Source organism: Tursiops truncatus, chromosome 8, assembly GCF_011762595.2.
Source record: "Tursiops truncatus isolate mTurTru1 chromosome 8, mTurTru1.mat.Y, whole genome shotgun sequence".
In the NCBI taxonomy this organism is placed as follows: domain Eukaryota; kingdom Metazoa; phylum Chordata; class Mammalia; order Artiodactyla; family Delphinidae; genus Tursiops; species Tursiops truncatus.
The window spans coordinates 106,430,335-106,445,263 of NC_047041.1; the positions used below are offsets into that span (position 1 = coordinate 106,430,335).

General features: G+C 59.3%; 1 protein-coding gene and 1 long non-coding RNA gene across 5 annotated transcripts in view; one reads left to right on the forward strand and one right to left on the reverse strand.

Moving 5' to 3' along the window:
• Positions 1 to 14,929, reverse strand: part of KCNQ1 (potassium voltage-gated channel subfamily Q member 1) — a 348,762-nt gene that overhangs the window by 130,356 nt on the left and 203,477 nt on the right. The gene's annotated exons all lie outside the window — the stretch shown is intronic.
• LOC141279427 (uncharacterized) overlaps positions 13,946 to 14,929 on the forward strand; it is a 37,612-nt gene continuing 36,628 nt past the window's right edge. The window contains exon 1 of the long non-coding RNA XR_012333662.1: positions 13,946 to 14,234. This is a non-coding gene — a long non-coding RNA (uncharacterized lncRNA). The remainder of the gene's footprint in view (positions 14,235 to 14,929) is intronic.

The following is a 14,929-nucleotide window of genomic DNA, read 5'->3' on the forward strand; positions in this document are numbered from 1 at the left end:
GCAGGACCTCTCCAGCCAGGGCACCAGTGGGACCACGCCTGTCACGGCCCCGACCACGGGGAAAGCTCAGGAAGGAGGCCTCTGCCCGCAGCTCCGGCCCAGAGACGCTCCGGCGTCCAGGCCGCTCTCGCTCTGCAGAGACTCCTGTGGGGCCGGGGGCGCCCCCAATACACCCCCGAGAGCTCCCCAAGCGAGTGGGGACCGAGTGGGACCCAGAGAATAAAGGCGCGGTGGTGAGCAGCGCGCTGGGCCGTCGCGTCTGCAGGGCCGGGCTCTGAGTGGGTGTTTGCCCATCTGGAAGCAATATTGCAGTAATGTAAGACGGCCAGAGTACGGGATATTCTCTGAATACGTGAACTCTACAGTGAGGAATATGGATTTAATGGATAATCTTACCGGCAGCCAAAAGAGCCCGGATTCCTCCCTGGGCCTTCACCCTGCACTTGGCCCCACCACAGCCCGGCCCAGCCAGGGGCCAGCAGCGCCTGTGGCCATGGCTTCCAGAAACAGAGCTGACCCACCATCTGAGCTCACTTTTTTCTCCCATCGGGTGGGAGCGGCGGGTGGGGGGGAAACGGAGACCCGCTCCGGGAGCAACGTGGGTTCCTGTCCTTGAAACCCCGTTTACAGGGAGGAAAGAAAAGTTGAAGAAAGTAAAACAGAAGTGGGGGAGTGGTGATTGATTAAAATCTACAATGGCTACGACTTGTTCTGGAGTCTGGGGGAGAAGAAATCATTTCTCTAGCTCTTCCCAACTGAATCGAGCTGGAATAATAAAATAAAACAATAAAAACCACAGCGGAAAAGATGACTGGAGCGTTTTTATGGCGAGCGGCAGGGAAGGGCCCAGAAGGGCCGATGGAGAGCGCGAACAATGTGATTCAGGGAAGGTCTCCAGCAGGCGGGAGGCGGAGCGGAATGCAGGTCCGGCTGGCCCGGGGCGCCAGGAGCGGGGGCTCCCCACACTCAGTCCACGGAAGCCGAATCTCAGGCAGGGTCCTGGCTGCTCTCTGGGATCTCGTTCAGAGGCTCATTAATCCCTCCCGAACGAAAAATTCCCAAACACCAAATGCTTCGTGCGGCGGTTCACATCACAGGGAGTCTTGCGCCGGCCGCCTCCTGGGTGCCCGGTGCCAAGCGGTGGGCCCGCACGGCGAGGCCTCTGAGCCCCAACCCACAGCAGGACCGTCCTCCCCACCCTCCCCACAGCTGGGGGTCGTCTGGGGAGCTGCCCTTGCTCTGACAATGGCCTCGCAGGGAGGCAGGGGTGGGAGTCCCTCCGTTCTCCCCGTAGCCTCCTTCCCGTGTCCCGCCCAAGACTCTCAAGGAGCCAATGTGCAAGCCCCCTGCCAGGAGCCTGCGAGAAAGTCACATGTGGGAAAGGCTCGGGAGCCCCGCGGCTCCGCTTCCCCGCCACGGGGTGTGGCTGCGGACGAGCAGGGCAGGCCTGAGGCGGGGGTGGTCACGGGGAGGCCCCCCCTCGACCCCATCTGCACATTTGAACGGAAGCCCCCAGAGCTCCTCCACCCACCCCTGTCTCACGAGGTGCGGGTGAGGCTCCGAGTCTGGCATGCGGGCCTCGGGACTCCAGTCCACACGCTTTTGTCTGGCCTGGTGCCCTGGGCGCTCTCTGCCCCTCAATCCTTCGCTGTGATTAGGGGGAGCCCTGCTCTGAGCCTCCCCACAGCCTTGGGGGGCTGCTGGTGAGCACAGTATCCCACTCTGGGCCCGGCCCCTGCCATCCTGTAATGACCTCCTTGAGGCCGGGCAGCCCAGCTGGGAGCAGGCAGGGAGCAGTGGTGTCCGTCCACTCCACACTGCGGTCCCCAGGCTTAGCAGAGGGCGCGGTACACAGAAGGCGCTCAATAAGTGCAGAATGAACAGAAAAATGAGGGCAGTGAGTGATATTCACGGCCTAAATAAGGCACGGGCACAAAGCCCCTCCCCAGTTCCCAAAGGAATCACGAACCATCACTTCCTCGGACGTGGTCCCCTTCCTTACTTTCTGGCGGTCAGGGAATCCAGGGAGTGTTTCCCCCCTCCCCTACCCCCCCCCCCTTTTACAGATGGAGAGAGAGACCCAGTGAGGCCGGGCATACAGCTGGCAATAATCCAGTTTGGTCCACACAGCTTGGCCCAGCCCCATCCAAGGGGACAGACACAGGTGAGCAGGTGAGCAGGCCCAGCTCCCTACCACCGGCTCCAGGCGAACTCGCCATGAGCGGACTCTGGACCTCCCCTCAAAGGCACCCTCCTCAGAAGCAGTGCCAGGACCCTCCCCTCCAGGGCTGCAGCCTGGATTTGAGACCCTTGAGTTGAAAGGAAATATGAAAAATTAAATTCCTTTTATAAGCTGCCAGAGTCCTGCTTCCCTGGCGGTGAGGCCCCAGGATGCCTCACTTGGTATTTAGGGCTGTTTATCGGTCGTGGGGACTTGCGATAAAACGACTTGCCTGGGAAACAGTTCAGTGATCCCTGCAGACCTTCCTGGGGTTTCCACACCCTGTGCCCAGTCTTGGGGCGCACTGCAGGGAAGATGGTGGAGCCACTCGGGCCTCAGGGAGCCACGGTCTGGGGGTGGCATTCACACTTGGCCGAGGATGATTGAGGCATGGAAAGGTGCCCTGCGAGGGCCATGGGAGCACGAGGGGTGACTCAGGGAACCGGCCAGGACATGAGGAAGCTCTCAGAGAGGGGAGGAGAGCGCATGCCCCAGGCAGGAGTGCAGGGTGTGCAGACTTGCACCAGGGCAACACTTTGGGCACTGCCACAAGATGACACCATGAAGAAACATCGCTGGAGCCCAGAGACAGGGGCCTCAAGGCCTGGAGCAGTGGGGAGGCTCCAGGGAGGGTGGGCCTGGAAGCTAGGCAGAACCAGCGGGTGGGAAGGAAGCGTGGCTGCCGGTCACGGTCGCACAAAATCCCGCAGGATCAACCGAAGAAGTGTAAAAGTTACACCCTGAAAACTATGAGACATTCTTGAAAGAAATGAGAGAAGATCTAAATAAACGGAAAGACATCCCTGGATCATGGACTGGAAGACTTAGCGCTGTTGAAATACCAGCACTCCCCAAATTGACCTACAGCTTCAGTGCAACCGCTCTCAGAATCCCAGCTGGCTTATTTGCAAAAATTGACAGGCCAATCTTAAAATTCACGTGGCAATTCAAGGGACCCAGAACAGCTAAATAATCCTGAAAAAGAAGAACAAAGTTGGAGGACTCACACTTCTCGATTTCAAAACTTACTCCAAAGTTATGGTGATCAAGGCACTGTGGTACTGGCGTAAAAACAGACATACAGATCGATGGAACAGAACAGAGAGTCCAGAAATAAACCCACACGCTGATGGTCAATTGATTTTTGTTAAGGGTGCCCAAGACCACTCGATGGGGAAAGAATAGTCTTTTTAACAAACGGTGCTGAGATAACTAGACATCTACATGCCAAGGAATGAAGCTAGACTCCTACCTCACACCATATACAAAAATTAACTCAGATGGATCCCAAACCTATATGTAAGAGCAAAAACTATCAAACTCTTAGATGAAAACACAGGGGTAAATCTTTGTGACCTTGGATTTGCATACCGTTACCTAGATATAAGACTAAAAACACAAGCAACAAAAGAAAAAAGTAGGTAAATTGGACTTCATCAAAATTGTAAAGTTTTGAGAGCAAAAAGACAACCATCGAGAAAGTGAAAAGACAACCCAAAGATGAGAGAAAATGTATCTGACAAGGGACCTGTATCTAGACTACTTCAAGAACTCGAATTACTCCATAATAAAAAGAGAAATAACCCAACCAAAAAAATGGGCAAAAGATCTAACTAGGCATTTCGTAAAAGAAGATATACAAATGGCCAGTAAACACATGCAAAGATGCTCGATATAAAAGAAGATATACAAATGGCCAATGAACACATGCAAAGATGCTCGATGTCATCAGCCAACAGGGAAAGGCAAATGAAAACCACAATGAGATACCCCTTCATACCCTCTAGGATGGCTAAGATGAAAATGAGAGTCAGTGAGAAGTGTCGAGCAGCACGCGGAGAAATCAGAGCCCTCGTGCGACGCTACTGGGAACGTAGGATGGCGCAGTCACTCTGGAAAACAGTCTCACAAGGTTAAACATCGGGCGACCTTATGACCCAGCAATTCCACTCCTCCATGGATACCTGAGATACATGAAAATACATGTCCATAAAAAAGCCTGTACCCGAATGTCCACGACAACATTATTCGTAATAGCTGAAAAGTGGAAAAAGCCCAAATGTTCATCAGTGGGTGAATAAATAAAGTGTGGTCCAGCCATAAAATGGAATATTATTTGCCCATAAAAAGGAATTAAGGCACTGACACAGGCTACAACATGGATGAATCTTGAACACATAATGCTCAGTGAAAGAAGCCCGTCACAAAAGACCAAATACAGTAGGATTCCCTTCAAATAAAACACCCAGAACAGGCAAATCCCTACAGACGCAAAGCAGACGCGTGGCTGCCCGGGCTTGGGGAGTGGGAGGGGAATGGGGAGTGGCGGCCAGAGGAGGCAGGGTCTCTTTTCGGGGTGCTGAACATGTCCTGGAACTGGTGGCCATGGTTGCACAACTCGGAACCTACTAAAAACCGTTGAGTCGTACATTTTAAATGTGTGAATTGTCCGACATGTGAATTCTATCTCAATACAGCGATTAGAAAACAAAAACCACAACCAAGAAAACACCAAACAAATAACGCTGCAGGATGCTGGCGCCCGAGCAGGCCCCGAGAGCGGCACCCCAACTCCAGGCTGCCCCTGAGCGTGGCGGGGCCCAGGAAGCCCTCCGACCCCGTCGTGCTGCACGGCTCCCAGGTTGGATATTTCTCATGGTAAGGGCCCAAGAACAGGGAGCCAGAAGTCCTCAGCAGCTGGGGTGGGGGGGGGCCTGGAAGCCGTGCAGCAGAGACAGAGGCTCCCACGCCCCAGGGCCAAGCTGACGTGACTAAAGCTAAACAGACCCCATGCCACAACGGGGTTACAGTAATTCTGTGCAGCGCGCTGAGCCCCTCGCCAGCGATGGCAGCCGTGGGGAGGGGCGGGGGAGCAGGCAGCCCCAAAGGTAATTTGCACACGGAGTTTATAAGGCCCCTCAGCTCTTTTAAACATATGCTTCTCTGATTATAAACAGCTGATGGCTCACAAGATTCAGATTTTCCAGCAAGGCTTCCAAAAAAAGATTACACTCCAAGCAGAGAAAGGTGACCGGGTGCTTTTCGCCGTGGACGTAAATCCAACCATGTTCTCCGGCAGCTGGGCTGCCCCTGTTGCCAGGCTCCGAGCATGTCACATCTGCTGCCACTGACATGTCTCGAGAAGGGCTTTGGCCCTGGCCGTGGGCCTGGTGGCGGGGAACGGGGGTGAAGGAGATGGAGCCCCCATCTCAGACTGGGTCCTCTGCTTCCTCAGAGCTGAGGCTGCGTGAGCCTTCACCGCCTGCCTTCAGACCTGGTGCCCCTCAGAGGCCCCTGCACCGACCCCCTTGTGGGGAGGCTGCCTGTGCCTCGGCTGACTCCGTTTTCCACCACCCCACCCTCCCCGGAGATCCGGGGTACGCCGAAGGGAAGTTGCAAAGGAAAAAGAGGAACACGGAGCTAGACGGAAATGCCAGCAAAGACCCATGGCCCACATGAGACCCCGCTGCGTCACCTGGCCTGGTTCTGCTCTGCCGCCCTGGTGGTTGGCGTTGGGCCGCAGACCCCAGAAAGGAAAGGATTCTGCTGAGAACCTGTCCACGGCGAGTCTGCTCAGTGCCTGCTCTGAAGCCAGTTTGGGCCGAGGGGCTGGGGGTCCTCCCCTGCTGAGGAGGGGTCCTCTGAGGCCTCCCCAGCTACGTAAAAAAGAATGTCATGGTCAAGTGGAACGGTCAATGAGCAGGGGTGCTGGGGTCCCCAGTCCTGGTCATGTGTTGGGGGAGCCTGGCTCCAGCGGCCCGGCAATGCCTCCCCCTCTTGTCCAGGAAGTGCTGTGTCCATGAGTGGACGGCCCACCCAAGCCGTGCGGCTGCCGTGCAAGCAGGGCCGCGTCCTGAGGTCGAGTGGTGGACAGGGAAGGACAGACAGACAGAGCCCATGATGCCAGGGTCCAGAGCCGGGCTCCAGCACCTGTTACCTGTGTGACACCTGGCAAGTCCCTTGGCCTCACTGTGTCTCAGTTCCCCGTCTCCACGGTGGGCTGTGATAGGATTAAATGAGCTATGGTCCTAAAGCCTTTAGAGCTGGGTCTAATAGACTGACCACCGCAAGCTGCTGGTTTGGTAATACAGAACTTCTTACGTGGAGGGGCCCCGGCCTCACCCATCCATCACCCTGCTGGGTTCAGGCTGCTCTGAGAGCCTCACTGGGGCTCCCAGGTGGACACGCAGTTGGACGGCCCACGGCACCAGCCAGCGGGTGAGGCCTCGGAGGCAGGGGCTGCCCGCTGAGGCGGAGGCTTGGTCCCCAGGTGTGGCCTGTGTCTAGGCAGGCATGTGCCTGGCTTCCAGGGGGTCTAATGAAATCTGGGCCATTCCCACCACTTCTGCCTTTTGTTCCAAGTGGATGATCACAGAGCAGCAACGATCCTGCCAGAAAGCGCGGGCCTTTCCCAAAGACCCAGGGAGAGCGGAAAAACGGGAGGGGCTTCGGTGCCACTGCCCACCCACACAGGGCATCCCGCCATCCCCCAATTCGCCTGCTCCCCTTTCTCTGTGGCTGACCGATGAGATGGCCGTCGTTGTCTGTGGGCACAGAAAACACAATTGGGACAGAGCTGGCTGTCGAGCCTTCTCCCGGGCCTTGGTCCCGTGAGAGTTCGGGGTCCGTCCTCCGGCCCATAGGCCACAACCAACAAACAGGAAGCTATACCCATGGGAAGCGAAAGGACCGATGTGCAGGTCCACGGCTGGCCCCCGCGGGCGGGGCACCAGGAAAGGAGGAGGGAAGGGAGAATGGCCACAAGAGCGTGGGGTCCCCGCCAGCCCCAGGCTTGTGCCCCACAAGGCAGGCTGGGGTCAGACCCGCTCAGGTGAGAAGGCACCATAGCGACCTGGCCCCCTGATGTCCGGGTGCCCTGGAGGCTGCCTGGAGAGGTAGGGTCCCTGGTCGCCAGCCTCAGGAGAGGCCAGCACCGCCCTTCATCCTACCTGTGTCCTAAAGACCTGGACTTGGATGTCCTCTGGGGGAGAAAAGTCACCGGTTACAGTTGCTGGCTTACACTCCAGCTGTTGGCTTCTCCCACTGCAAGCACAGTGCCACAAAGTCACCCCCCTGCTCAGACTCTGACAGCTTTCTGCCGCCTGGAGACCACCCACTGAGTTGAGGTCGCTCACCTCTGTGAGTGGGACCTGCACAGGGTGTGGTTCTCACGGGCACCCCGGGCTAACTAAGAGCCACTGGCCTGGAGGCAGAAGTCAAATTCCAAGAGAGAGCAGAAATATGACTCACATGCCTGGGGCAAATACTGCTGTCTGGTCACAGCACCCTTTCTCCCCGGGCCCAGATACCACATTCCTGGACCCATCAACCACCGGCAAAGCTGGCAGGCAGGCTGAGCCCTCCTTGCTACCCCTGTCAAGGGTCAGGCTGAACCTGGCAAGGGTCTCTTGGGAGGCTGGAGTCAAGATGTTGGCCGGGGCTACAGTCCTCTGATGGCTTGACTGGGACTGGAGGATCCACTTCCAAGATGGTGCACTCATGAGGCTGTTGGCTGGAGGCCTCAGTTCCCCATTGAGTGGACCCCTCCACAGGGCTGCTTGAGCGTCCTTACAACGTGGTGGCCAGTTTCCTTCAGAGTCGTTGATCCCAGGGAGAGAAAGTGAGGAGGAAGCTGCGTGACTGGCCTTGAAAGTCATACCCTGTACCTTCCGCCAATTCTATTTGTCAGAAGCAGACCACTAAGTGCAGACCAAACGCAAGGGGAAGTTAATAAGCTCCACCTCTCGAAGGGAGGAGTCTCAGAGACCTCATGGATAGGTCTTAAAACCAAACGGCCGCATGGTACCCAGGTCAGACGGCCCTTTCCTCTCATCCCTGTCTTTCTTGTCCAAACTCCATCCACAGCCCCCTCACAGCCAATCACCTTGTACCCACCGCTCACCAGAGGCCTGGTGGGTTTCACTGCAGCCACCTCGCTCTTCACCAGCACAGAGCTGAGGATACAGTGGACTCTCTGCAAATATCTGTCCTCACCACAAATATCAGTGGAGGGCCCTGCAATGTTTCAAAAACAATCTATAACCACCAGAGCTATGGGGATGGGACTTCCTGTTAGAAAGCACATTTCCCAGAACTTGAGAGATAATTGGAAACACTTTCCGGGGTGGCCCTGGCACTGCCAACGTCCTCAAGGGCCCCGGGCCGACCCAACCCGAAGGGCTCAGAGATTAGGCTTGAGTGATGGCTGTGGAAATGGCAGGCCGGGGCAGGAAGTGGGGGCAGACACGCTCTGGGACGGAGGCACCGTGGGAAGACACTGCCTCTGGAAGGTAGCAATAAAAAAGGCCCTGCAGGAGCTGGGTCTGGCAGGGCCTGGCTCACTGTGCCTTCCCACCCCCCGGGCCTGGCATACAACCAGGCCTCAAGCAGGTGCTTCGGGGACAGCTGCTGAGCTAACCCGCATCGAAGCAGGGGCTCTGGGAGAATCGGGGTTGGCTAATCAAGGCTTGGCCGTGCAATGCCCAAACATATACACACACAGCACAGCTGCCCTCTTGATGGGAAGTGGCCCACACCCCACGCTGCCACTCATCGGGACCTCCTGGACTCGAGACCCCCCACCCATCCGGCATCCCGTGCTTGCTGACGACAGTTCAGGAAAGCAAATCTGCTGGTGAGGGAAGGCCGGGACTGACCCCAAAGCAGCATGATTGTCTAAGGGCGCTCCCCCCCGTGATTCCACCCCTGTCTCCTTCTCGGAGAAGGGGTGCTATGGGGGCCCAAGAACGTTCTGGAATCGGGAGGCGCAGGACCCATGCCAGTCACACTTGTGCCCCGCCCAGGCCTCAGCTAGCTAGGACGCGGACGGGTACCACAGGCAGCTGGGTACCCGTGGAGTGACAGTGTCCCAGGGCCGTGGGATCTCTCCGCGGCTGGGGAGCGGCGGGACCGACACACGTACACAGGTTTCTTAACATTGTCCAGTGGACCCTTAACCTTCCCTCCAAACCCATCCTAGGGTTACCCGAAGCTCGTCCTTGGCCTTGCCAAGGAGTCCTCCCAAAGCTGCCTCCCGTGGGGGCCCGGGCCTGGCTGTTTCTTTCACCTCCACGACTACCAAGGCTGCCAAGGCTCCTGCCTCTCTCACTGGGCAATGGCGAGGCTCCCCACGGCCCCCCTGGGCCCCCTTGCCTCCCTGCCCCCTCCAGTTCTCTCTCCACTTGGCAGCCAGAGTGATCTTTCCAGAAGGGAGATCTGATGCTCACCCCCTCTCTCCCCCAGACCTCCCAGGGGCGCCCCTGCACTGCACTTCATCCCCACCACGGCCTGCAAGGCTCAGGACCTGAGCCCGCCCGCTCTCACCAGCGGTGCCAAGCCCTGAAGTGGAGAACACAAGGCAGGGAGCCTGGGGGGACAGAGCTGGGGGTGGCGCCGTGAGGGTCACAGGGCCCTCACCAGGGACAGCTGCGGTGGTGTGTGTCGTATGCAGCGTGAGTGCAGCGCTGAGAGGGACCAAGGAGAGGCCGCCGGCTGCCGGGGACACGGAGGCAGTGGGCGCTGCCGGCCAGGGCTGACCTGAAAAGGGGGCTTCTCGGCAATCATGTCAGCCACACAGGGAGACCTCGGGCTCTTCGTCCCGCTCTGTGTTCCTGGCCACTTCAGAGAGCAGCGCGGGGCAAGGGCCCTTCCTGGGAAGATGGGGCTGAGGCAGCCACGTGGCCCTGGGCCTCCCTGCTTTGGAGGGAAGCAGCTCTCCGGGAACCTGGCTGAGCCTGGAGCTGGTTCCACCCTTAAGACTCTCGGGGAGGGGAGTGGTGGAGGGCGAACTGCGGCCGGGAGGACCCCTCGGCCGGGTCCCGCCGCGTCCAGTCGCTTGGGCGAGGGGCTCCCACCCTGTCCCTTCCTCCCGCCCGGCCCCGTGTGAAGGAGGGCTGGTGTTTCCTCTGGGACGCGGCGGGGCTCTGGGCCCCATCTGCACTTCTGTGCTGGCAAGGGCAGGAGAATTAGCTCAGCAACTTCCTCCCTTAATCCCCCGCCCCCATTCTAAATACCTCGGAATCAGGAGACAAGCCGAGTGGACGTTTTGAGCCTAATTCTCTTCAGCTGTGTGTGCGTGTGTGCGTGCGTGCACTCGGGGGCAGGGGCCTGCGAGGAAACCTTTTGAACCCCGAATATCAGTGCTGGAGGGAGCGGCCCCCATCGCGTACGGATGAGATAAACCAGATGCCCTCTGTCACACGGGGAGCCGGAGTCAAGGCCGCCAGGTGCCCGGGCTCTCTGCCGCACACCCGCCCCACAGTCCGGAGCCCCAGAAGGTGACAGGGGCTAGGGGCCACACCCCAGGGCCTGTGCTGGCCCAGGCTGGGGAGGGAGCCCAGTACAACCCAGAGAGGAGCTGGCCGCGCCTGCCACCCCGTCCCTGAATTCTGCCCACGTGTCCAAGGCCAGCTCCAGGCTCCCCTCCCCCCTGCCCGCCTGGCAGCCCCCAGTCTGTCCCGGGCTGGCCTGGAGTCCGCCCAGCCTCACATGCTTCTTCAGCCAATTCCCACGTGTCTCTTGTCTCCCGACGAGACAAGAAACCCCTCTCAGTCTCGGGCTGTTTTCCTCTCTGTCTCCCCTAAAGGCCTAGGGAGGAGGCGGGGCTGGGGGGCGCACAACAGGTGCGCTGGGCTGGCGGGCAGTACTGGCTGATTGACGGCGCCCCATGCGCGGTGAGGGGGTGAGGGCTGAGGACTCGGCCCGCATGTGGCTCGGAACCACCCTTCCCACCACTGCGTCAGAACGGCCAGCGGCAGGCCCCGGCGCCTGGCTCAAAGCACGGCCGCGAGGAGACGGTCCCACAGGCACACCAAGATGCGGTGCCCGCGGGGCCTGCAGTGTTCCACCGGGAGCGAGTCTGTGAGGGGAGGATGTGAGGGTCTGGGATCTCAGGGCCTGAGGTTAGGGGGCATGCTGGAGCGAGCAAGCACCGTCACGGGAGACCACGCACGCGTGAACTCGGCCACTCTTGTGATGCGCCCCTTCCGGGTACACAGTCAGAACCCCCATTTTGTTAGCTACAAGACCAAAGTCAACTCTGATTTTTAAAAAGCAGTTTTCAAAACTTATGGTTACCAAAGTGGGGAGGGGGGGAGGGATAAATTAGGAGTTTGGGATTAGCAGATACACACTACTGTATATAAAACAGATAACCAACAAGGACCTACTCTATAGCACAGGGAACTATATTCAATATCTTGTAATAACCTATAATGGAAAAGAATCTGAAGAAGAGTATATACACACACACACACACACACACGATCTGAATCACTTTGCTGTACACCAGGAACTAACATAACATTGTAAATTAAGTAAAAAGAAAAAACTCCAGTTAAAGAAATCAGGTTTTTTTCAATTAAAAAAAATCCGTTTTCAAGATGGAATTCTAATCAACACGCTTTGTCACTCTCCGCTCGGAGGTGGCCACCATTTTAAGTGGATCTGCTTCAGATGGCTTTTCATCCCATGCTCAACATGCTTGGATTAAAAGCAAACCCCAGACCAAGATCAAAAGGTTGGGAAAAAGCTGGCGTTCCTGAATGAGGACTAGAGGGGTCAACCGTGGTCCTTCCTACGATGCAGCTAATGAAAGCAACCTAGGGATCGTCGGTTCTGACAAAGGAGAATGTCCAGAACCCTCGGAGAATCTTGTCTGTCTCTCCTACTGGAATGTAAACCCCACACAGGCAGGGATTTTTGTGCCGTTGAAATCTCTGAAACTGCTCTGAAGTCCTGGGGCTCCGGCTTCCCCTGACATCCTGGGGCGGGGTGGGGTGGGGCGGGGGGCGGTGGGAACGGACATGCCCCAGGGTGTCCAGGGAAGGGGCCCCACCTCCCACAGAGAGATGTGGGAGGCCACAGGAGGCAGAGGTCTGAACCGGATCCCGCTTGCTCAAAGCAGTAAGAACCAGGGTAGTGCCTCAGGCCATGTTGGACCTGCCGGCTCCGCACGGCTTGCACTGCTTTTCTGTGTGCTCTCTCTCGTTCCGGTCTTAGGAGCTTTGTAAAGCTGGCAGCGTCACCTCCGTCTTTCAAGTAGGGGCCTCAGCGTGGCGGACCGTGGGCCAGGACCCCAGTCCCTCCCCGCCATTCTTGGCCAGGGCCAGAGGGTCACCCTGTGGGAGTGGGGAGAGGGAGGCTAGGCAGTCAGAAGAGGCAGGAGAGAGGGCAGCTGAGAACCTGTCCTGTGGGGGCAGAGAGGGGCTGGCACCCCCTGTGAGCCTAGGCTCCAAGCCCCCGGAGCCTGCTCCGTTGTCCCGTCAGACTTCACTCAGAAAACACAAGTTCAGAGATATTGATGAAATTATTAAGAATTTCAAGATGGCGACAGAGGTGCACTAACCCCTAAGCATGGGGCCCTCTGAGCGCAGGGCCCCACCTGGTTGGTCCTGGTTACAAGTGCCTCCAGGATAGGCAGATGCCAAAACCCTCCCAGCCAGGTGTGCAAGGGCGGCTGGCCCCCTGAATCAAGTGCTCCAACCCAGGCTTGCTGCCTGGCCTTTTGATGGGCTGGGCGGGGGCCAGGGAGATGGCCAATCTGGGCAGTTTCTGAAGGTCAGAGAGCAAGCCTTTGACACTGGAAAAGAGGACGCCATTTCCCCTTTGTCCTCTAGGCTGAACCACAAGATAAAACTGGACTCAGTCACCCTTGGACAGATTCCTGGGTCTTTTCGTAGACATATATTTCAGGCAAACCAGTTGAGATGAATGGCCTTGTTGAGCCCACTGGGTGCGGGGATGGCTGCCAGCTCAACTCTGGGTGGAGGGCCAGGGGTAGCAACCTTGGAGAACACCCTGAGAGTTCCATGTTCCCAGACTGTTTCTGTAATTCGAGTGGGAGGTCCAGGCGTGCTGGTAAAATCTCAGTGCAGTGAGAGCTCTGTGAGGACAGGACTCCTCACTGCCGTTTAAGGCGGTGCCTAGCAGCCGGGAGGAGCTCCATAGGTGTAATGGATGGAAGGAAGGAAGGATGAGCGAATGGGTAGGTGAAGAGATGGCTGGGTGGATAGGTGGCGGGTGGGTGGATGGATGGTTGGTAGGGAGAACAGTCAAGAGGCAGAGACAGGACCCGGCCTCCAGGCAAGGGGGGCGGGGGGGCAGGTTAGGAGGAGGAGGAGATCGCACACAGAGTTTTCAGGGTCCAGCGGAAGTCAGGCCACTTGGGTCAGGAGCCCTGCCAACTCCCACAGGGTGACCTGGTTAAGTCGTGGCACCTTCCTCACAAGGTCTCCTGAAGACGGAGCAGCAGAGCCCCTGAGGGAGGTGCGCCCGTCCAGCCACGCGGGAGCCTGTGGACCCCCGGGGAAGGGTGTGCAGAGGGCTGGCCACGTGTAGAGTGCCGGAGATGTTCCGCGGGGTCACCCTGGGGTGCACGGCGCCGCATCGAGGGGTGACCCAGGCGCGGAGCGAGCGCTGTACTCGCAACAGGACCCGATCGCGAGGGTGGACGGTCGGACCGCCGAGGTGGCGGTGGCGGTGGCGGTGGCGGTGGCGGTGGGGGTGGGGGTGGGGGTGGTACAGCCCCTGAGCAGGGACGGACAGGGCGGGGTGCGGCACGTGGCGCTGGGCTCGCCCGGCCAATGCGAGCCCGGGTGGCATCGGCACCAGCCGTCTCGGCCAATGGCAGAGCGCGGCACACCGCTTTCTGTGCCCGGCCAATCCACGCTGCGGCACGTGGCACGCCCGCCCCCGCGGGCCATCCAATCAGCGGCGGGACGGCCGCCACATCAACCCGGGTCGGCCGCCACTGCGGCCACTCGGCAGACGGTCGCTGTCCCTGGCACGCGGCGGTTGCTCGCGCTGCACTCTCCTTGTGGCCGCAGTCACCTCGGTGCCGCGCTCTCCTCGCGGCTGCGCTCACCTCAGTGCAGCGCTCCTCGGGCCGCGCTCTTCACGGCCGCAGCCGCCTCAGTGCCGCGTTCCTCAAGGCCGCGCTCGCCTCACGGCCGCTCAGCGCTCTGGGCGCGGTCCGCCGGGAGGAGCGGGGACGGGCGCCCGCCGGCGAGCCGAGGTGAGCCCCGCGTCTCGGGGGCGGGCGGTGGGGGTCGCCGCGGTCGGCTGCTCAGCCGCTGGGCCCGGCCTGGCTGGCGCTCCCTCTGCGCCTCGTGGGAGCCGGACCAGGGTCGGGACCGAGGTCCGCCTCTGCGTCGCGCTTCCGAGTCTGCGGATGGAGGATCCGAGGGTCGCGTTCCGAGTCCAGGGTCGGATCCGCGTCTGGAGTCCGCCTCGCCCTTCTGCGTTGGGGATCCGTGTCCGAGTCCGGGGTCCCAGTGCGGGTCGGGGCTCTGAGTCGGCGATCAAGTCAGGGTCCGTCCGGGTTAAGATCCGAATTCTGAGTCGGGGAGCCGAGTTCGCCTCGTGGTGCTGCGTCTGGGGTCCGAGTCAGGGGGTGGAATCCGCGGCTGGGGGCCGCCTCGGGGTCTGAGTCGGACAGCTGAGGGTCAGAGGTCCTGGGAGAGAGCTGGGTTCCGAGTCCGGGGTCGGGGATCAGAGTGGGGGTCTGGTGTCCGCCCTGTGGTTCCGAGTCCAAGGTCGGGGCTGCCGGTGTGGGGCGTCTAGAAGCCGAGTCGGGATCGGATTTCCGAGGAGGGGCTCCAGGTCGGGCGTCCCAGTCGGGGATTGGAGCCCGAGTCGCGGTTCTGAGTCAGGGTCCGGGTTGGGGATTGGGGTTGCGAGCTGGAGATCGGAGTTGGCGGTTAGAGGTCC